The following is a 24,799-nucleotide window of genomic DNA, read 5'->3' as shown; positions in this document are numbered from 1 at the left end:
TCTGTCTCTCCACATTCAGGATAACTGTGCGATCTGTCTCTCCACATTCAGGATAACTGTGCGATCTGTCTCTCCACATTCAGAATAACTGCGCGATTTGTCATGCCTTCAATCCTAGGGCATTGATAGATTGAAGGAACAAGCTAATTCTTAAGCGTCTTTTGCCTTTTTCTTTTGATGAGGCTATATCTGGACCTTCCCCACAGAAACTTAAAAATCAAATCTTACCTCTCATAGCACCTCTTCTGTATCCTCCAGGTCCTCAGAAAAATCACTTAAGAGAACTTCTTCAGATCACACAGTTTCTTTGGATCATACAAAGAAGAAGCAGAAATGATTGAATCCTAACCTTACCTCTGATCTGTCTAAAGCCAAATTCAAGCCCTTGGATACGGTGGTTTCTTTGGCTCTGAAGTCTCACCACAGCCACCAGCGTGTTCACCAAATGCATGGCAGTGGTAGCAGCTCATTTAAAACTGCACAGTTTATGGGTGTTTCCTTACTTAATCATCTCCATCCCAACCAGGCATCACCTTATCATGGAAAGGGGACAGGTAATCCAGATTTGTGCACAATAATGTGTCAGAATAAATTTCGGAAAGTAACATCTTCAACCATCTCAAACTATAGAGTTCATTGGAGTGCTACTTGACACAAGTTCAACAATAGCTTCTCTTCTCCTTTCCAGGGTTCAAACCTTAAGGTCGCAAGTCAACAGGATACTTTGCAGTACCACAGCCCCTGCTAATCTAGTCCTACAAGTGTTGGGATCTATGGTGGCAGTAATACTCCTTGTTCCATTGCCCAGATATTACATGAGGATTCTTCAATGGATGTTGGTGACTCAGTGGTTGATATTTCAGCTTCCTCTATCAGCCTCAATTCGAATCACCAAATTGTGCAAAAAAGATCTGAGGAGGTGGACCCAGTTGGAGCAACTACTACAAAGTCGTCTATTTGCCCCTTTTCAACCCAAGGCCATAGTGACTACAGATACTTCCCAGCTGGGGTGGGGGGGGCATTACCTGGGCAAGACAGTCCAAGGCATGTGGTCCCCCAAAGAGGCCAATTTGCATATCAACATTCCAGAATTGAGAGCAGTGCTTTTAATGCTGCAAGTCTTTCAGGATGCTCTCCCATTTGGAACGATTGCGATACAAACAGGTAATATGTCAGTGGTTTGGTACATCAGCAAAGATGTAGTGTGTAAGGGCCAAGGTAGACTAGCCTAGGGAGGTACAAGAGAACTGGGCAATGAAACTTTCTAAATGTGGAACCAGTTTCTTCTTACTGAATATGAATTTCAGAAACATCTGTAATAAGATGCCTCAGATTCACGCATGCTTAGTCCTTTACTCTCAACAGACTTAATTGTCGAAGCAGAAACCTGGTTAAAACCAGAATTAACCAATGAAATAATTTTATCTATAGAGCAGACAGAACAAACAAGAAAACAGAGTAGCAAACGTATATAAAAGCAATCAAGGTGCAATAATGTACACTCATATCCTACCTAAATGTAATAATGCAGAAATTCTAACTGCCCTCCTCAGGTCAATAACCATAAAAGCACCTGTATTATAGCATTATACATACCACCAAATAACATTACAAGAGCTGAAGAAGCCTTCTGCTGCATTCTCTCTAAACATTCTCCAGGAAAAGGTTGTGCTTGGTGACCTTAACTTACAGTGGCAACTACACAGTACAGGACTCATAGGAGATAGAACTCTTAGCACTGCAGTTGGTAGTATATCCACAAAGGACTGCTGACATACATCACTTTAAGGAAAGACTGAAGTCCTGGGGAATGTAGTGACCTACAAAACTCATCCCCCATCGTGGCAGACAGTAGCTGCTTACCTTTTCTCCGACGTTGTGCTGCACTGATGGAAGGAAAACCCCACCTCTAAAAAAGACCTCTATGTAATTGACATACTATACTACTGACTACAGACACAAGCAAGCTTAGCTACTGCATTTATGACCTGTTTTCATTTCTCTTTACAGGGAAACATTTGCTAATCTTCACCTCTCAATTGCAGGGTACATTACTGTTGTGTTCACTGATGCCCCCTCTAATTAACAAGTATATTTGCTGAGTTATGCAATGTAGGACTTTAACAAGAACAACATCGACAGCACATGCAGTATATGATACTTAAATGTTTTGTGACATGTAACTTAAGTTATTGCTTTACTTACCTGGTCTGAATCGTAGGTCACTGAGTCAAGGATATGTGCTCCAGCATAGAAATTACACTCCCTCCCACCTCCAATTTCACCTCCATCCCCAAGCTTACATTTTTATTACAAACCATCTCCACTCCAATTTACCCACTTTACCCCTTCCTGTTAAAGTCACAAAACTTTTCAAAAGGACATAATTACAAGAACACACTTATAACATTCCCTTCCCACACTAACACAAAGATTTATAACATACTATAGTATCCAACCACTGTAACAAACACATACTCTACAATATGTTCTACCAGTCTTTTTCATCAACTTTATATAATTATTTATTTTCCTCATAATAGGTTCATAGGTTAGTACTAAGCTAACAGCTTTTGCGAGCCATTTTAAGCCTAGCCAATTATCCCTTGTGAGACTCAAACCTTGCACCTTGTGTTTGTAAGGCAAACACCTTAACCATTAGGCCACCCTCCCAACCCCCCTGTAATAATGCTCATTAATCTGTTAATTACTTCCACACGACTGTCTCACAGTCACTCTCATATCTAACACCCTACCTTCAATCTATTAATTACTACCACAGAACTGTCTCACAGCGTCTCTCTCTCTCTCTCTCATATCTAACATCCTACTGTTAATCTATTAATTACAATCACGACTTTCTCACAGTCTGTCTCTCTCTCTCTCTCTCTCTCTCTCTCTCTCTCTCTCTCTCTCTCTCTCTCTCATATCTAACACCCTACCGTTAATCTATTAATTACAATCACGACTTTCTCACAGTGTCTCTCTCTCTCTCTCTCTCTCTCTTTCTCTCTCTCTCTCTCTCTCTCTCTCTCTCTCTCTCTCTCTCTCTCTCTCTCTCTCATATCTAACACCCTACCGTTAATCTATTAATTACAATCACGACTGTCTCACAGCTCTCTCTCTCTCTCTCATATCTAACATCCTACCGTTAATCTATTAATTACAATCACGACTGCCTCACAGCGTCTCTCTCCCTCTCATATCTAACATCCTGCCGTTAATCTATTAATTACAATCACGACTGTCTCACAGAGTCTCTCTCCGTCTCTCTCTTTCTCTCTCTCCCTCTTTCTTTCTCCTCTATCTCTCTCTCTCTCCCTCTCTCTCTGTCTCTCTCTCTCTCTCTCTCTCTCTCTCTCTCTCTCTCTCTCTCTCTCTCTCTCTCTCTCTCTCTCTCTCTCTCTCTCTCTCTCTCTCTCTCTCTCTCTCGCTCTCTCTCTCTCTCTCTCCTCTCTCTCTCTCTCTCTCTCTCTCTCTCTCTCTCTCTCTCTCTCTCTCTGTCTCTCTCTCTCTCTCTCTCTCTCTCTCTCTCTCTCTCTCCCTCTCTCTCTCTCTCTCTCTCTCTCTCTCTCTCTCTCTCTCTTCCTCTCTCTCTCTCTCTCTCTCTCTCTCTCTCTCTTTCTCTCTCTCTCTCTCTCTCTCTCTCTCTCTCTCTCTCTCTCTCTCTGTCTCTCTCTCTCTCTCTCTCTCTCTCTCTCTCTCTCTCTCTCCATCTCTCTCTTCCTCTCTCTCTCTCTCTCTCTCTCTCTCTCTTCCTCTCTCTCTCTGTCTCTCTCTCTCCTCTCTCCCTCTCCTCTCTCTCTCTCTCTCCTCTCTCTCTCTCCTTTCTCTCTCTCGCCCCTCTCTCTCTCTCTCTCTTCCTCTCTTCCTCTCTCTCTCCCTCTTCCTCTCTCTCTCTCTCTTTCTCTCTTCCTCTCTCTCTCTCTCTTCCTCTCTCTCTCTCTCTCTCTCTCTCCTCTCTCTCTCTCTCTCTCTCTCTCTCTCTCTCTCTCTCTCTCTCTCTCCGTCTCTCTCTTCCTCTCTCTCTCTCTCATATCTAACTTCTTACTGCTCTCTTCTTCATTCCAACCTTCACTCCTTCCTTTACATTTACACAAAACATTGCTGGCTGCACAATAACATTTCCCTCACCCTATACATCTACACTGGCATTCCCCTTTTCAAGGGCATCTACATGAAACTATTTTAAATTAGCTACACACTATCCACACTAGCACAAGCCAGGTGCAAACCTTTTCTCCCCAACCAAATCCTACTATGCACTATATGACAGTGTGGGGACTTTCACCCTAACCCAAGTTCAAAAAACAGCTTGACCAACTCACATTCCAAACCACCAAGTAAAGCCTCCCTAAAATTCCTTAATAGCAATCTAAGAATTATGTGCAATGAACTCACAGCACTACATGCAAAGATTTCTGACCAGAAGCCAGACATCCTCTGCCTAACTGACATTTTGCTAAAACCAGGAACCATTGATGACGAAATACTTCCTCCAGGCTACAGTATAGCATGCACTGAAAGGAAATGTCTAAAAGTAAGTGTGGTAGCCACTTCTTTTCTCTAACACACTTCAACCAATTCCCTACCAACACACCATCCCCAATTCAATAATGTTGAACAAATAATCTCCTTTCTTGACCACAAAAACAGCTGTTTCATTGCTGTACACATCCCCCAGGGAATAACAGTCCTACAAAGGTGTACTCTCCTGGGTACTTAGTAATATCCCCCAAGAAGAAATTGTTTTAGGTAATTTTAACAGGTTGGAATGCATTCACCATGAATAAATCTCAAGCACTCAGTAAACCTTTATGGATTTGCACAGCTTATCACTACCACCAAACAGTTAAATAAATCATATTACGCTCCAAGGATCTAAACCTTGTCATCACAATGAACAAAACATGCTGGAGGGATAGGTTCCTGACCCAGAGACTCCCCAGACTCTGGAATAGACTGCCCATACATGTCAAGCATAGCACCTCTTTGGCCCTCTACAAAAGATACCTTGATGACTGGATGGGAGATAGGAAATTTACCCCGGGGATCACGTCATTCACCCTGCTAGACAGGGGTCCAGGGAGATAAATACTGTGGTAAAAAATAGCCAGGGAATTGTTATGGCTAGGCTTGTGTAGGCCCTAGGGTCAATAGCCTAGTACCAACCTATGAACCTATACAATAACTCATCAATAAGAGACTGGAGTCTAACATCTGGTCTTAGTAAAATTACATCCACTGGCACTGTCCCACGACTCCTGCTGACTCACCAAGGAAACCATGTAGTTTTCCAGCAAGTTCTAAGACTACTTCAATTAGCGGAGCATGCTTCTCAGTGCAGTACAACCATGAATCAGCAAAACCCAAGTCTAGCGTTATTATTAACTGTCACAACTGTGGTGCAAATCATAAGTCTAAAAGAGAGAAGTGCTTAGCATTTGGTCAGCAATGTCACAAGGGTAAAAAATGGAACCATTTCCAAAAAGTCTGCAAATCAGGTAAACCTCATGCAGTAGTAAGGAAAGGTCACACAAAAAAGCAGGTTGATCAAGTAGAGACACAGCAGTCGGCTTTCTATATGGATGGTGTGTCGGTAATTGGTGAAAGAGTTGATGCAGTGAATTTATTGGCAAAAAGTGAAGTGTTCTGTACAGTCTGGATCAATGGTAAATCCACAGAGCTTAAAGCAGACACTGGGTCAAAGTGTAATATTATATCAGCAGACATATTTCCTATAGTGAGAACTAATGAGCAACTCAATGTGGCCAGTAGTGCAAAACTTGTTGCTTATGGAAGTGAAGAAATTCAAACCAAAGGCTCAGTGATGCTTTCATATTATTTGGCCAAGAACTGTTATAACTTGTTATTCTATGTAGTCCAAAGACCTGTACAGTTTTTATTGGGTCTCAAAGATAGTTTGAGAATGAATCTGCTTTCTTTTACCAAAAAAAGTTCATCACATAAGTGCATATCCTAGTTCTAATTTTTTTGAAGTCATTTTCTCAGAATATTCTGATGTTTTCAATGACAAGTTGGACAAACTTCCAGTTGTATATTCCATGAAGTTAGACCCAGAGGTCACACCAGTAGTCAGACCAGCAAGAAGAGTTCCGATAGGTATGCAAGATAAAGGTAAGGCTCACCTGGATAAAATGGTGCAGCAAGGTGTCCAGTTACAGAACCTACTGAATAGGTGTCGTCCATGGTCGCAGCTCACAAAAAAGGCTCAGACGAAATCAGAATATGTATTGACCCAAGAGATTTGAACAAAGCATTGAAAAGACCATATCATCCAATGAGCACAGTCGAAGAGGTCACAGCCCTAATGCAGAATGCCACTGTTTTTTCTGTATAGGATGCAAAAAGTTCATTTTGACAAGTGATGCATGATTGCAAATCCTCATTACTAACCACTTTTGGTACTCCATTTGGCAGACACAGATTTCTAAGGATGCCATTTGAAATAAATTCAGCAAGTGAAGTCTTTCAGCGTGCCATGGAGCAAATTTTTTGGGGTTATCCTTCTGCCATAATAGTAGATGATTTATTGGTTGGAGGCAATGGGGAAACAGAGCATGACAGAAACCTAAAGAAAGTTCTAGACAGAGCACATTAAGTAAACTTGAAGCTCAGTCCTCTGAAGTGCAAATTCAGACTTCCTGAAGTTATATATGTAGGTCATTTATTTACCAGTACTGGCTTGAGACCAGACCCGACCAAGCAAGCAACTATTCTTGAGATGTCAGCACCAGACAATGTTGAAGCTCTACAGAGTTTCCTAGGCATGGTCAACTATTTAGGCAAGTTTATACCAGACTTCAGTGAGTTGATAGCATCTTTAAGAGAGGTGACATGCCAAAATGTTGCATGGTCATGGTTAGACCAGCAGCAGCAGGCATTTGAAGACTTTAAGCAAAAAATTGCCACCCCACCTACATTAAGATAATATGATGTGAACAAACCAGTCACTCTTTCCTGTGATGCTTCAAAATTTGGTCTTGGCGCAGTTATACTTCAAGAGGGCAGTCCAGTAGCCTATGCATCTAAAACACTTACCCAAACTGAAATCCAGTATGCTCAGGTTATGAAAGAGCTTTTGGCAATGGTGTTTGCATGTTCAAAGTTTCATGATTATATTTATGGTGAAGCTATTCAGAATGAAACTGATCACCAATCTCTAGGTAGTATTCTAAAGAAGCCTATGCATTCAGCTCCAGCGAGATTACAAAGAATGATGCTCAAATTGCAAAAGTACAACTTCAAAATGGTCTGTATGAAAGGCAAACTGCTCTATCTGGCTGATATCTTATCCAGATCATGCAGAAATACAACAGAACAGCTTGACGTAGAAAAATTTGACTTTGACATGATGGCAGTGCATAATTTTTCTACCTTAAACACATGTGGCAAGACTGTGGAACTCCATCCCGAACACCATTAGGAACATCTCATTTTCCAAGCAATTCAAAACTATGTTAATAATGCAGCTTGCTAAAACAGGGACTTGTCTAGACTTCAGAACCTCACATTTTTCCAAATGTGTCAATAATCCTATTAAAACACCATACGTTTGTAGGTTTGTAGGTAGGTACTAGCTGATTGGCCCACAGTGGCTCACATGCTGCCGAGCTACTTGCACTCCTTACCCATAAATGATGAGTAGGCAAGACCAGGATTGAATTCATGGATCGCCCATCCACCCAGTCTGCTTATCTTTGAAGAGTAAGGGAGCTGCTTTGTTAATACGGACGGGAAGCGTATTCCATAGGAATGGTCTTTTATGGGATAGATATCAAACATGCCAAAAAGGTTCTTTTTATTTTTCAGTGTAGATTAATGTGGGCATTTGTAATAGATTTACTTACAACCTGTTGTAACACTGTTTTTCAGATAACCAATTTAATGAAAACCGAATATCAAAAATGGTAAATCAAAAAACATTAAAAAATAAAAATGTGGAGAATTCTTACCGCTCCATCTGCACTAAAGATCTTGACTCCCTTAAGGGAAAATTTTAGAACCACTGCTTTCCTCCGACTGCATTCCTGCAAACATAAAAAAGCACTTATAAGCAATCTCACCACTAACTAATGACCATATAACTTTAAGCACATTTATGCCTGCATAAAATCTAGTTCTGATTTTAATTACAAAGAAAAATTCCAACAAACTGGTACAAAGTTTTTTCCTGATAATTAAGGAAAATGTTCCAGAGCAGTATTTTTCATTTTAATTACCTGTCAACTAGACAAATGGACTGATATTTGCATCCAAGTTTTTATTCCTGATCTGGGCCACAAAACAAAAGGCTAGATGCAAAAGCAGTGTTGGGTTACCTTTTAAATAGCTTGTGTTAAAAAACAAAAAAACAAAAACAGAGTATTCAAACAAAACAATTCAGAGGGCGTGTAAACTCCATATACATTCTTTCAAAGGCCTGTATCAAACTATGGATGTTTGCACTTTGAACACTGCAGCACTATGTTTCAAACACCCCAAATCGCAGACTGTAAGACACGCTCAATGGTTTACAATTCTGAATCACAGTAATAAATATAAAAGCATCTAGTGGTGCAATGGGTAGCACAATCGCCTTTGTGCTGGAAGACCAGAAGGATTTGGGTTCTATTCCCACTCCAGGTGATTGGATTGCTGACAATGCAGTGCAGCGTTAGAGCGCTACCTCACTCCTGAGTTTGTCTTCCATCGAATGATAGGTTAAACTGAATTCCAGTTTGCGTGAGTTTGTTGTAGCTCAAGTAGATGTGAAAGATCCCATGGCACTCATCAAAAAGAGAAAGGGAAGCATCCCAGTGCCCTGGCTAAACTTTCCTTAGTAGTAAAAATCGCTCCTCAGGTTTCCCCTGAAGAGAGGTCATTAGCCCAGTGGAACTAACCCAATCAACAAAGGATAGATAAAAGTAAATAAATAAATTAAATAGAAGAAGCCATGAACCTCACTAGGGAGTACGCTCAGACATCTGGAATAAGGCCTTGAAACTCTAGCCACCTAAGCTGTAGACTTTTTACAAGATGTTTTTTGTCTGACTCTTCTCAGGTACTTCCAGCTTTCTGGACAACATGAATAACCGGGTCTATATTACGTGATCAAAAAACGTGTTCATCGAACATGTATTCATCGACCACTAAACAGCGAAAACACTAATCTCCGAACGGCCACTTCACTGAATTTTTTCCCAGAGGAAAAAACGCTTGGCCATCATTGGGGAATTACCCCTTTCTCCACTGTGGTGCATTCTCGGAGTTGGTACATTTTTAGTTTGGGGGGTTGTGGGAGGCATTGCCTCCCACATCGGTGGGTGTGTGTGGGGGGGTGAAGCCCTCCACTTTGTAGTGTTTGAAAGTTTGTTTGTGTTTAGCCAAGCAAATTTTCCCCTGGGAAAAAAATTGGTGAAGTGGCCGTTCAGTAATTAGTGTTTTCTCTGTTTATTGGTTGATGAATACGTGTTATTTTTCAATAATGTAATATAGACCCGGATAACCAAGCTCAAATTAACTGCATGCATTTAATCCATTTTACAGTTTCTTCCAGCAAGGTATATAGTTAACATGTGATGAGTATACATAATTAGACTGCAAGGACAGTGCACTAGGTCCAGGTCTAGGTCCAGTGGAGCACATACTTTCTCCATCGGAACTGTAATTATCATCCACCTTCTCTCATAGGTTCATAGGTTATAAGTAGGTACTAGGCTATCTGCTTGAAGGCATTTATAAGCCTAGCCAGAATGTGTTGGCTTTTGCCCCCCCCCCCTTAGTTTAGTTCCCTGTGCCTCTGTCCAGCAGAGCCACTGAAGTGATCCCCGGGGTAAACTTTCTGTTTCCCATCCACTCATCAAGGTTTCTCTTGAAGAGGGTTAGCTAGGAGCTCTATCTAAATCTTGTTCCAGAGCATGGGAAGTCTCTGGGACCGGAATCTATCCCTCCAGCATGTCCTATTTATTGTTGTGGTGAGGTGTAGATTCCTAGAGCATGTGGCTTGAGGGGATATGTTTTTTAGGTCTTTAGGTGGAGCATGTCCATCAGTTCTGGGTTGGACATGGCCTTGTATGTCAGACAGAGATCACCTCTGAGTAGGCCATATGCAACTTGAGTACAGCTGGAGTTTCTTCAGTCGAGCTGCATAGGGCATCTGTTTGAGGTCATTGATCCTCTCTTGGTGAGGTACTTCTGTGGGCTTTCCAGATATTGCAGGTGTCTTGTAAGGTACATCTCAAATGGGGCGCTGTACTCTATGATGGGTCTAATGAGTGATAAGTAGAGGGGTACAATGACCTCTTTTGATCTGGATGCAAACCTTTTGTGATGAGGTGGGCAACATAGAATGATTTTCTAACCACTTTGGCAATGTGATTATCAAAGGAGAGATTACTATCTACTTGGGTCCCCAGATCCCTTATTACATCTTCCGTATTTAGGGGACTACCACTATGTGGTAGTTTGTGGTTACTTTGTTTTTTTCCAAAGGGGATGACTATGCACTTTTTGGCATTTAGCTTGAGGCCATGATTTTGACACCAGGTATCCGTCTCAGTGAGACCCTTTGGAAGATGGCTGTGTCAGCTGGAGAGTCAATTATAGCCCCTAGTTTGCAGTCGTCTGTGAACTTGGTCAGCCATAATCCTCCTGTGCTTGCCTCTAGCTCTGAGAAGCATATGCCGAACAGGAGGGGTCCAAGGACTGAGCCCTGGGGAACACCACTTGTAACCGGTTTAGAGTCAGACCTAGCTCCCGCAACTCTCACCATGTGGGTTCTGTCCATGAGCCAGTTGGCAACCCATCTTGTGACGTAGGGGTTTATCTTCAGTCTGTTGGGCTTGTCTATAATACCAGAATGAGGAATGGTGTTGAAGCCCTTTGTGAGGTCTAGGTAGGCTGTGTGTACCTCCTTTCCCTCGCTTATAGCCTTGGTAACTGTTTCAAAGAAGTCCAGCAGGTTTAGTAGGCATGATCTGCCCTTAACAAAGCCGAAATGGGTAGGGTCCAGTGTTTGGAGGTTCCGAATGTCTCTGTTAATGAGTTCCATGATGATGCGCTCCATAGCCTTGCAGACCAAGCTAGTCAGGCTTATAGGGCGATAGTTCCCAGGGTCTGCTGTGGCTCCACCTTTGTGGAGCGGAAGTTCCCGGGGTCTGTTGTGGCTCCACCTTTGTGGAGCAGAATAACCGTCGCTGTGTGCCACTCTATGGGTATGTAGCCTGTGGAGAGGCTGAGTTTAAACAGTGTGTTTAGGTGAGGGGTTAGTTCGTCTTTGAGCTCATGTAGGACGCAGCCTGGGACACCGTCCGGTCCCATTGATGCTCTGTTTTTGGCTTTGGAGAGGGCTGTTTTAACCTGACTGTGATTTTAGGGGCTCTACATTCTTCTGGTAAGGTTATGAGCCCTTTTGGGGGTGAAAGGGGGGGGTGAAGTTTGCACTGAACCTGTCTGCCAGGATGTTGGCGATATTGGTCGGTTCAGTGTATTTTGTGCCATATCTGAGCACTGCCACTTAGATTCTTGACAAAGCTAAAGAATGCCTTGTGGTTATCTTTGGAGTCCTTGGCAATTTTTCTTTCGAAGCTAGCCTTGGATGATTTTATGAGGGATTGTAGTTTCTTGTTGATACTGATCAGGGATGTCTTCCCATCTTGGGATTTTACTCTTTTCTGTACTAGTTTCCTCCTTCTATTGTATAGCTCGTTTATGGCAGGGGTCCACCAGACTGGTTTCCTTTTCTTGGAGGAGTGAGTCTTGGTTTTGCTTGGGATAGCATGATCAATGCATTCTTGTAGGTGCCCGTAGAATGCATTAGTAAAGGATTTTGCAGCTTGGACAGTGTTATCCTTTAGCATGGGAGCTTTGAAACTTTCCACCTCCGTCTTAAGTACTGTGAAGTTTTTTTTGAAAAGGTTTTCATGGTGGTTTCCTTGTCTCCCGAGTGGGGGGCAGAATGTGGATATCCAGAGTGATTTGTTTATGGTCAGATCTAACCAGTGAGGGGTTGACCTCCAGTGTGGAACACTGGTCGCCCATGTTGGTGATTACCAGGTTCAATATGTTGTCACCTCTGGTGGGAGTGCTGACTAGTTGATCCAGGTCATTTCAGTTTATGAATTCTAGGAAATGTTGGGCAAGGGAGTTAGTACTTGAGTAGTTCTCCCAGTTAATGTTTGGGTAATTGAAATCACCCAATATTAGGGTGTTTGGTAGGACCTTTATGATTCCCAGTGTTTCCAGAAATGCAGAATGGGGGTCCTGAGACATGGTGTGTGATCTGTAGCAAGCTACAATTTGAATTGCAGTTTTGCCCGTTGTTAGTTGCACGTGGATGATCTCCGAAGCATCGTGCTGTGCCACTAACCTGGAGGTGTGTGTATCCTGGATGAATATGGATATGCCCCCAGCTTTTGTATTTCGGTCCGGGTTCTGTGGCTGAAATGTATGGTATGAGTTGTAGACTGGTAGTGCTAGGGTGCTCTCTGGAGCCTTAAACCAGGTTTCTGTTACTATATATATATATATATATATATATATATATATATATAATTATATATATCAGTTTTCTCCATACTGAGGAGTGCCGAGTGCATGCATTTTGAGGTTTACACTTCTGGCATTAAGTAGCATTACCCTCAGTTTTTTGTTACTTGTGCTATTTATGGTGGTGGGTTTGTCTTTTCAGCCTTGACTAAAAAAAGCACTATGGGGGTGGCAAGAGCCTTGGCCAGTATTCAAAAGCCTAAGGGTGACAGGTGCAAGCAGTCTGTACCAAAGCAGTGTGGCTTGTCCAGCATGTCATCCCAGGCGGACAGACACTGGATCCCCTTTGAATGACACTAGAAATGTAGCCAATTTTTGAAAATGATAATTTTTTCTTTATACCGTGGCATCATTCTTGGTGAAGGCAAGATGCTACTCAGGGTCAGGGTCATACCAGCCTGGGCTACATGATCAGAGAGCTCTTCCATGTCTCTTTTCATGTAGTCCAGGGAGGTACGGCTCAGGTCATTCACACCAACATGGATAATGACAGAGTCGTATTTGTACTTGTTCTGGAGTGACCTGAGTGCTTGTGTTATGTGGTGGATCCCGGCGCCTGACAGGCAGCTAACAGTAACCTTCTCCTTATTCAGCCTAGTGAGTGGGATGTCAGTGTGCCTGACTATAGAGTCACCTATTACTAGTGTGTTGCGTAAGTTATTTTGCCTTAAGGGCTGCGATTGTGTGCCACACTGGTTTTGTGAAGTATATGTTTCATGGTTTGTGTTTGGGGGGGTGGAGGTTGTTTGGATGTCTGCTTTGGAGGTCTCTGTTGCTTTTGCAGATTTTTATTTAGAGCCTCCAAGTATGATTTTGTGTATTTATGTGTGTTTTTTGCCGGTGCTGGTTTAATGGGTTTATGTGAGACTGGTGGTATGTTGCATGTATTTTCCTTCTCCTCTTGACTGTCTGATCCAGTCTTGGGTTGAGAGAGCTTAGCCTACAGTTTGGCTATATAATTGCATCTCTCGCATGTATTACTGTTTGGTGGTAGGAGGAGAGGGTTGTCTGTGTAAATGAGGCAGTTGTAACATTGCCTCAAAATGCCCAGATTCACCAGTTGGACTGAAGATTACACCTGAAACTGCCCTTTGGACATGCCTGGATAGGTACATTGAACTGTTTTACTGATTGGCTGGTAAGGTCAAATAGAGAGCCTTGTCCTTCTGTACAGTATAGGGGGGGTCTAGTGCTAGGGTTTATAAGTGCTTGCTATGAGTTTTGATCAAGTGCCAGGCTGAGAAATGAATGGCTTGAGTGCTTAAGTTGAAAGTTTGTCTAGTTCCAAGGGAAAAATTGAAGAGTATTGGAATACTGATGGCCACAGCTAATGACAGTTTACGTTTCAACTTTCTTTCACTAAAACTCTAATAGACTGTTTCACAACTCAATAAAGTGTGTCTTCTTATGAAGGCACATGTAATTATATGTGAAGTAGTATTGCTATTACGTTCCTTTAAGAGAGCTAAGACTAGTGGAAGTTAGGAGTCATGTGATACTTGCAGTCAGGTGATTTGTAGTAAAATATGATGGTGTGAAGGCCTGTATGTGAACTCCTCTTCATTAAGTTATACCTGAAAATTTGTAATAAATATTTTAAGTTGCAGAAACTACATGATGTTGAAATACTTAATATTTTCCTATCTTTACTATTTCTGACACTAGAAAGTGCATTTAGTAAACAGCCTGCACGTTTTTTCTGTCATACACATGCTTAGTCAGATCAGTGTAAAAGCTCTTAAAACTCAGCAAAAACATCTAAACAGTTTGTATTCAAAATGTTGGTACTGTTAACAAAAATTATATTTCTATTAATTAATGTTAATATTACACTTAGTTTTTTACTATTTTGTTTTCACATCACTTGGGCATTAAAACATTTGGCAGTGTTTCTTCCGTTTTAGATAATGCTGACTTCTCCACAGCTATTATTCATTTCAATTCATCCCCTCTAAATATTGGAAACGATTGATTCGGTGTCTGTTGAGCTTTATCTTACAGTAAACAGACTTTCTGATAATGCAGAACACTTTCAGTATGGAATGTTTTTTTCACTTTGCAGGGAGGAAGCAATCAAACTATTTAATTCCCTCAACTTTATCGAGAAAGGAAGAGAGATGGTTCTCTTGTAAATTGTAAATTTAAGGAATGAATGCTGTGAGTCAAAGAAGTTGCTCAATAAAATCAAATTTTTAAGCTAAAATCAAAGAATCCAATAATCAGTAGATGAGTAAATGGGTGATCATAAATACAGAGTGCAGGACAGTGACTTTGGTAACTTAAGCAGACAGAACTGAGCATGGATTTAGATATGATCGAATTGAGTATTAGGGGAAGCAAATCTGACACTGGAAAAAGCTATTGATGTGCTCAGGGTAAATGAAGTAATACACTCCTCAAAGCCATGACTGACGAGTTAGCAAAACGTAAAACCTATGCTGTGGGTAAGAAACCATGCAATACGAATTTAAATTAAGACTAATAAAATAAAATAAATAGGAAAATGCTGGTGACCATGTGACAGTAAAATGGTTCAGCAGTTAGAACAAGCTAATGTTTGATTCCCACTCAGCCTTTACTTGCTAGTGTGTGACATTTGCATGTTACATAATCAGAAAGTGCTTTGGGAAAATTAGTCTTGGCTGGATTGCATGCCTAGTACCTGCCTGCTAATGTGGCTTGTGTTTTTGTCAGCAGCTAGTGCACAGGACTAAAGCTCTGAACTGTTAGTGAACTTGCTCCTGTGCCCAGGGTACTGTGTGTGATTCCTTTCGCTTTCATTTGCCTACTGAGTGATTCTGAGCAAGTCAGTCAATCAGTTAGTGATCTGGGTCACCCTTCAAAAGGTACAATTTGTCCAGTGGACTTCTCTGGTCAACAAGTACGTAAAATAAAAAAAATAAATAAATAAAAAAGAAGAAGCTATCTATAGTGCACAAAAAAGAAAAAAAAAAATATATATATGTATAAGCTAGCAGAAACCATACCCACTGTTCACACTATGGCTTCAGAATGCACACTGCAAAGCATTTAACAGTCTGTGAAGGCTTTCTAGAATCGTTTTGGAAAAGTTTGTAAAAAAAAAAAAAAATAAAAAAAATAAAGCTGCACACAAGATGTAAATAATTTGAAATAAATGGGCAAAACATTTTTATCGGTTCTGTAAGAATGGATACACTGGATTCATGATTAAACTCTTATAATTCTGAAGAAAACTACAGAGATGGTAATGTGAATCTTGCGCTTGTTGTTACAGTCAGCAGTAGCGAATATAACTGCAGCGCAGAAAAACATTATGATTAAATGTGCATTTTTGTTACTTAAGCTAAGAAGCAAGAGATGAATATATTATGCCACTTGAATCTGAATTGAAATCTCTGAATGCTAAAAGCAAACTGTTCAAATATCTGTGTTCACTTTTGAATTATTCTGTTCACAAATCAAAGCCTTTGGTACATAACTACACGGACTTTAGAACTCTTAGCAGTAAAAACTGTTTCAAACTGTGTCAGTTCAAGTTAAGTTAAAGCAGTTAAATATTTTGGGGTGTAATGCTTGGGGGGGGGGTACATTCAACAAGAATTAAACAAACGCAGCCAGCAAAAACATGTAAGTAGTAATTCAGCTTGCATAACACAGCAGTAGTGAGATGATAGTTCCGATGTCTGGTTAAAATGATATTGCCAAGATGTTTGTGAGAAAATCAAAGTTTTTGATGGTAACAATGCTGATGTGTCAGTTAGAAACAACAAAAGGATTTATGTCACTTGTCCTTCACTGCGGACATACAAAAACATGATAGAAAACACTGCTAAAAGCAAACTGTTCAAATATCTGTGTTCACTTTTGAATTATTCTGTTCACAAATCAAAGCCTTTGGTACATAACTACACGGACTTTAGAACTCTTAGCAGTAAAAACTGTTTCAAACTGTGTCAGTTCAAGTTAAGTTAAAGCAGTTAAATATTTTGGGGTGTAATGCTTGGGGGGGGGTACATTCAACAAGAATTAAACAAACGCAGCCAGCAAAAACATGTAAGTAGTAATTCAGCTTGCATAACACAGCAGTAGTGAGATGATAGTTCTGATGTCTGGTTAAAATGATATTGCCAAGATGTTTGTGAGAAAATCAAAGTTTTTGATGGTAACAATGCTGATGTGTCAGTTAGAAACAACAAAAGGATTTATGTCACTTGTCCTTCACTGCGGACATACAAAAACATGATAGAAAACACTGCAAGAGCAAAAAAGTGTGTTGATATTTTACATAAACATAACAGGTTGACTGAAGGCTTGGGTTGTCTGCAAGGTGAATATTTTATTGAGTTCTCCAGGGGCAATTCCCAAAATCCATGCTCCAAGAAGAGTTTCTGTTGCACTCAGAGCTACACTAGAGCAAAAATTAAAATGCACAGAAGATAACTTTCAGGCACTTCAGGAACAGATCCAAACAATCCTTTACAATTGTCAGATCTTGGCTAGATAACTTGCAACTTCTAGTGAGTCCCCTAAAATCTAAATTACTACCATTCATTCCTAAGACACTCTCTCATATCAATATTCATTAATATAACCTCAGCAAATAAAACACACATAGACCTAGAGCCACACATAAAACATTTAGGAGTGCTATTTGCATGAAATTTGACCTTCACATCCAAACTGCAGTTAAAAAAAAACTTGGCATATTATATTGAGTTAAACCTTGCCTTACAGGAAGCGCAAGGGGAATAATACATACATATCTACTTATTACGCTATTATATCACACCTCTCATTCTTACAAACCTACAATGGACCTAAAAACAAAGCTTAAGTAATGCTACAATAACAAAAAAAAATGCTGCAGATCTCTCTTGTAGATCTGATCACTGTAAAACCTTAAGACAAATTGTATGGAACTGCCCCATCAACGGCATTATTCTCAGCTCCGAGTTGTTTACAATATATTTCACTACCCAGAAAAATGCTAAGCCTTGCAGCACATGCTTCATCACTACTCCCTAAGCAAAGCTTTCTGCTCCAAAGATAAAAATCTGTTTGGCATTTCCAAATCACAAAATATAGGTGGTGACTCTCTTTACTCCAACTATGTTTCCAAAATATGGAATGCCATTCCACCTCTAGTTAAGCAACTTAATAATGTACAAACTTTTAAACTAAACCTAAGACAACATTTAAGAGAATCCTGGGTCTGCACATGTAAGATTCTACCAATTTCCTGCACACCTACCTGCTGACATACTTTCTTTAGAATCACACTCCTCGCAATAAATAAATAAATAAATAAAATAAAAATAAATAAATCTACATGCTTTCATTCATTTTTTCTTTTCCTCCTATACTCATGTCTAGCTCCTAATAAATTTACAGTCTCACTGTAACCGACTCTCCATTATATTCTTCTCTGCATATTTAATATCTGTTCATCTGTCTTAATGCTTTCGTTTGTATTTCTGTTTATCCATAGATAAAACTGCAACCCCGTACAGTCTGTAACTGATCTTATTACTGTGTATACATCTGAACTCTCTAGAATACTGAATTTATAACTGCTATTACTTTCGATTCTACAATGTATTCATACCGTCTTCTGTCTACTGTTACTTTCCAGTGTGTTTAAACCTTTGTCTTTTGTGTACGTACATTAACTTACTAAATATATGCATTGGAAATATCTTTTATACAGGATTTTTTATAATTTCAGTTATTGGCTGCATCCCTCTGAATTTGCAGTATTTTATTTGTTTTTCATTATTGTCATTGCCATTTGCGTACCATTGCTGTATCATCTTCTTGTGATGACCCACCACTGCCAACTAATATGTGACATGGACATCCCACTTCTAGGCCAGTAATCAAGAAGCCTCAATCCTCATCACTGGCACCTGTGGGAGACGTACACTGGGAGGATACAGATACATACACAGTATTTCCAGATGCAGCTCTCTGAATCAACTGCAATTTCCCTTAAGAGCACACAGAGACCACAGTCAGTCCGGTGCTGGTTTCTCCCTCTTTCCCCAGATCTCCAATAAGACCCCCCACTAACACAGCTGTAGAGTTGAGTCCTTAGCCAGGGTTCCAAGCCAAGCCCTTCAACACTCTCTCTCTCTCTGTCCAATCAGTGCTTCGTGTCCCTGCCCAAGTAGGTGACACACACTCTTGGAGATCTGATTTACACAAATATACGCACACATATACACACACACACACACCTGGGAAAGGCTGGCAAATGTTTACTAGCTATGCCCCCTTCTGCCCAGACTACAAGGTAGTTACCACTGCCACCAGACAATCCTACCAGCTACCTTAAGGCACTTACAAGGGTACCCAATATGCTGAGTGAGATTAATATTAATACAAATGGCAATTGTGACCAAGAGCATAGCCTTTAGGAGTGGCCCACACAGTGACCCAAATAAATATGCAAGTACTCTCAAAACTTAATCTCTACAAAGATCAGCCACAATGAAAGGTTTAATATATTTAATAATAAATAATAAAAGATCAAGAAAATACTAAGTATATATTCACAGTGACATCAGAGTTTAAAATCATGGGAAATATTAAAAAAAAATGAAGGACGGTCTTATACAAATAAAGAAAAACAATATCAAAACTATTCTATAAGGAAAATATTGCTGTATGTCTAGTGGTAAACAAGACTGCTTTGACGGTCATCCTTGACTGATAAAGTAGTTGAACTTTTGAAGAAGGGGATCTGAAGCTTGTGACTTCTAAGCTCATCAAGATGTGTGGAAGAAATATTTCTCACTTCCATGATTCAAAATCATGTTTCTCATTGTCATGCTATTAAGTGGTTGTTCTGGGCGATCAGGATAAAGAATCAGCAAGACAGAGAAGTTTGCTTTTTTTCGTGTAGACTATTCTGGAACTGTACTTTAGCAATTTCAGCATCATGTGTTGGAATCTGGCAGGAGCTGCATGCACAGACTTTTTCAAAATAGTGGCTAGAGGTTGGTGATCAGTCTCTGCTTGAATAGGTCAGCCATAAATATAATAATGGAACTTCGAACATGCAGACATAATTGCCAAGAGCTCTTTTTCAATTTGAGCATACTGCATCTCGGTTTGGGTTAGAGTTTTAGATGGATAGGCTACTGGTCTACCCTCTTGAATAATGACTGCACCAACACCAAAGTTTGAAGCATCACAGGAAAGAGTTACTGGTTTGTGAACATCATACTATCTTAAAGTGGTGGAATGGTAATTTTCTGTTTCAGGACATCAAATGCTCTTTGGTGTTGTTCCAACCAGACCAATTTACATTTTTGCATGTCAGCTCTCTTAGCAGTGCTGAAAGATCACTCAAATCTGGGATAAACTTGCCCAAATTGTTGACTATGCCAAGAAAACATTGCAAAGACTTGACATTGTCTGGAGCTGGCATCTAAAGAATAGCAGTTTGCTTGAAAGGATCTGGTTGTAAGCTTGAACTAGTAAACAAATGACCCATGTAAGTAACTTCTTTGAGAATGAATTTACATTTCTGTGGATTCAGCTTAATATTCACTTCATGAGCACATTCCAGAACTTTCCTGAGGTTTCTATCATGTTCGACGTCACCATTGCCTCCTACTAGAATATCATCTACTATTATAGCACATGGATAGCTAGAAACAAATTGTTCCATCGCACACTGAAAGACTTAACTGGCAGAATTTACTTCAAAATGCATTCTCAGAAATCTGTATCTTCCAAATAGGGTACTGAATGTGGTTAACAATCAAGATTTTTGATCAAGCATAATTTGCCAAAATGAACTTTTTGCATCTAAAACAGAAAAAACAGTGGCATTTGACATAAGGGCAACAACTTCCTAGACTGTACTCATTGGATGATGAGGTTGTTTTAATGCTTTGTTTAAGTCTCTTGGATCAATACATATTCTAATATCATTTGAGCCATCCTTATGAGCTGCCACCATGGAGAATCCTCATTCAGTTGGTTCTTCTACTGGACAATTTACTTCTAAATGCACCATTCTGTCTAGTTTGGCCTTGGCTCGGTTCTGCATAGCTACTGGAACTTTCTGTGCTGGTCTGAAAACTGAGATGACTTCTGGGTCTAACTTCATGGAGTACACAACTGGGAGTTTGCCAAGTTTGTCTTCAAAAATATCATCATAATCAGAAAAAATAGTTTTCGTGAAATTTGAGCTGTTAGATGTGTCGTAAATGGTGGACTTACTAAACAAAAGCAGTCCCATTTTCAAACTGTCTCTGAGGCCTAATAATGACTGCACGTGTCTCTTGACTATGTAAAACTGCAAATCATAACTGTTCCTAACAGAGTAACATGAAAGCAGTACTCAGCCTTTGGCTTGAATTTCTTCACCACCATAAGCAACAAAGCTTTGCACAGTTTGCCAAATCAAGATTTTCACCAGCTTTTACTTCAGCAAATATTTCTGCTGACATAACATTGCACTTCGAACCAGTATCTACTTTGAGCTCTATGGGTCTCTCATTAATCAGAACAGTACAAAATACTTCTCTCTTTGCCAACATATCTACTGCATTTCTCTTTTCAGCAAGCACAGATACACCATCAACATAAAAGTAGGGTCGCATCTTTCTACTTGATCAACTTGCTTCTTTGAATAGTCTCCTTAATAAAAGAATGTCCCTCTTTTCATTTACACAACTTTTTTAAAGTGCTTCCACTTTCCCCATCTGTGGCATTATTGACCAGAAGCCATGCACTTTTCTTGTTTGGGCTCATGGCTGCCTCCACAATCATGACAGCTGACTATGAGGCTTGCCTCAGGTTTTGCTGACTCACCCCTTTGTTTAACTGCATGCACCCTACGCCTTGCCTCTGGGTTTTGCTCTAGCTCAGAGTATGGGTAACTACACCCTTTGGTCTGTGTCTGTTAACCTTGTGCTGCATACTGTCAACATTACCACTGGAAGACACTAAAAGCATGCTTTTCTCATTTGTAAGCATATTCATGTGCTTTTCTGTGAGCTTGTATATCTGACAAATCTCTACTGCTTTACTCAAAGTTAAATCACTGTCTTGAAGCAAACTTTTTCTCACTGCATTGTTATTAACATCACACACAAGCTTGTCTTTTATCAACTCATCTCTCAGATCACCAAATCTGCACGTTTTAGCCTTATTTCTCAAGTCAGTTATATATGCTGCATAAGATTCACCATGCTTTTAATCTCTTGTATAAAATAAGTGTCTTTCCAATGTAACATTCATTTTCAGGTTACACATTTCTCTAAATTTACATTTTAAGCACTCAGGGTCTTACCTTTTTTCAGCTTCTGCCACCATATGGCGGTCTTCCTCCTCCCCTGCATACACAGTGGGTGCATACACAAATGAACACTCTTTTTCAATGGCTTCAGACCCAGTTAAATTAAGCAGAATAAATGCCTTTGTATGTGTGGCTTTGTTAGAAAAATCAGCCTGTATGAAAATATCATATTCTTGTTCAAACACTCCAATTTTCTGCAATATTGTTATCAAACACAAGTGGTGTGGTCTGCAAAATGCCTCTGCCATGCCCAAAACTAGTTTCAAACACACACAGGTACTTGTAACAATACTTGAACTGCACAATGAACTCTTTGAAATGACTGTACTGTGCAAACTAACTATACTGTAATAAAGCACACACTGCAGATACTTTGCACACTTCTGATACTTCGAATAGCTTTAGTTAATGAAAAAAGTAGCTCACAGTGAAAAAATACAGCTGTTTTCCCTTTTTTATACATTTTATGTGATTCATAAGTTATTTTGTGCATTTCCATATGTATTTTGAATATTTTTATCAAATATAGTAGTTTTGAACATTTTGTTTAATTAGAAATTCGTTTTGAGCATTTTCAATGCTTTGTTTTGTATTTGCCAAGTAAAAAATCATTTAAGTGAGTTTTAGCATTTGGATTTAACTTTCTGATCTATTTTGTGACTCATTTGAGCAATAGAGGATGATCCACTCTTGTATATCCCTCCAACAGTAATTGCGTGCTTCATGATTTTGAAGAACTTTTACTCTGGATCCCACTTCTGACACCATGTCACTCGTCTTGTACATCTCAATAAGGCAATGAGGCTTGGGTGTTCATTTAAGTAGTTATATATATATACAAACACATCAGGATGGAAGAAAGGAACATTAAACTTAAAAGAACTAACAAATTGACTGACTATTACACTAACACATGCTTACACTCTGGCTGCTTAATCAGAATGACACTCTTGCTTGCATGTGCTCTGTATTTATATGCACATGCTCACTGTCTGGGATGCTTCTTAAGGGTACAACACACAATCTGATCTACATGGGGTACTGTAAATTCTTACCGGGATAGTGCCCACAAACTTCCTGGATATGGGCATTCATCACTAAATGAAATCTTGGGTATTGACTCGTACCTCTACGGTATTACATTAGGTTGAAATGGCTAGGCTTAAAATGACCTCCAGGTCGATAGCCTAATAATCTCTTATGATCCAATGAACTGGAAAACTACAGGCCTAGCTGCAGTCGCTAACTTCTGGCTAAAAGTATTAACATCTTTAAATGAAGATTTAGCCCTGATTAAGAACTACATATAAGCACATCCAGAAAAGACAGCAACCTGGTTATCAACAGGAAACATTATATTCCTACTTAAGAGTGAACCTGCAAGCTATCCTAAAAACTACAGACCAATAACTTGCCCTCCAGTGATGTATAAACTATATACTGGAATTGATGCCAACATAGTTTATAGTGATTTAGAAGAAAACTCAATTGTAACAGTAGAGCAAAAGGGCAATAAAAGAAAGTCATATGGAACAAAGGATCATTTGTTGTTAAATAAAGTCATAATGGAGAATTGTAACAAGGGGAAGAATTTAATATGGCACAGACAGATTACAAAAAAAAGCATTTGACAGCATCCCATATTCATGCACAAAGGAGTACTTACAGATGTATAGGATACACCCTAAACTGATCAATTACATTACAGAGACCATGAAACAGTGGCAAACCACTTTGCAGCTAAGTCATGATAAAGGACAAATTATTTTCCCAGGGGTAAAAATTCAAAGGGGGATATTCCAGGGTGACTCTTTGCCAGTGCTGTGCTCTTTTGTCTTGAATTTAACCTATAAAGCCGTATACTTAACAGATAAAGTCATCCTTACAATTTGGCTCCCAGAAATAAACAAAGTGTGAAAACTTCCCATCTTCTTTTTGTGGATGATTTAAAACTATATAGTTAATCATATGAAAGCACAACTGGAAGTGGTAAAACATTTTCAGATTATATAAAAACATCACTTGTTCTTGATAAATATGCAAAAATAACATTTAAAGCAGGAAAGCTGCAGCACAAAGAAAATATCAGTCTCAGACAGGAAAGTGACAAAGAACTTGAGCAGGAGGGAGAGTATTAATACATGGGAATCGATGAAGGATCAACAATAAAACATGAGCAAATGTGAACAAAACTCAGTAAGGAATATTTTAGAAGACTAAATGATATCACAGTATAAGGACAAAATGATTGACTTCAACAATTGGCTACACTTCTGGTGTCATTCAAAGGGGATCCAGTATCTGTCTGCCTGGGACGATATGATCGACAGACCATGATGGTTTGCCAGAGATGGTCTGCATCTGTCGCCCCTGGGATTCAGGTTACTGGTTAAGGCTCTTGCCACCACTATAGTGCCTTTTTTAGGCAAAGTTCAAAGGACAAAACCACCACTGTAACAGGTACAAGCATGCAAAATCTGAAGATAATACTACTCAATGCTAAAAGTCTAAACCTCAAAATGCACTCTCTCAAGGCACTCCTAAAAATGGAGAACATCGATATCTGTGCAGTAACTGAGACCTGGTTCAAGGCTACAGAGAGCACCCCTGCAATACCAGGCTACAACTCTTACCACACTTTTCGGCCACCAAACCAGGACCGAAACACTAAAGGTGGAGGAGTCTCCATATTCACCAAGGATATTCACAACACCAGGCTAGTTGCCCAACACAATGCGTCTGAAATTCTCCAGGTGCAACTAACACTAGGTAAGACTGCAATCCAAACTGTAGCTTGCTAAAGATCCCCCACCATGCCCCAAGATTCTCACTACACCTTACTAAACATATTGGAAAATATTAAGATACAACCAAACACCCTAATATTGGGTGATTTCAACTACCCTGCCATTAATTGGGAAAGCTACTCATATACCAACACCTTTGCCCAACGGT

The 24,799-nt window shown here is 39.8% G+C and overlaps 1 protein-coding gene across 2 annotated transcripts in view; it reads right to left on the bottom strand.

The window, feature by feature from the left end:
• SH2D5 (SH2 domain containing 5) overlaps nt 1-24,799 on the bottom strand; it is a 260,846-nt gene that overhangs the window by 184,368 nt on the left and 51,679 nt on the right. For both annotated transcript variants that reach the window (XM_044063177.1, XM_044063176.1), the window contains exon 2: nt 7,977-8,051. The gene's annotated coding sequence lies outside the window, so the exon portion shown is untranslated. The remainder of the gene's footprint in view (nt 1-7,976; nt 8,052-24,799) is intronic.

This window comes from Protopterus annectens, chromosome 2.part1, assembly GCF_019279795.1.
Source record: "Protopterus annectens isolate FY-2018-M chromosome 2.part1, PAN1.0, whole genome shotgun sequence".
Taxonomy (NCBI): Eukaryota; Metazoa; Chordata; order Ceratodontiformes; family Protopteridae; genus Protopterus; species Protopterus annectens.
This window is presented reverse-complemented; position numbering and strand designations above follow the sequence as displayed.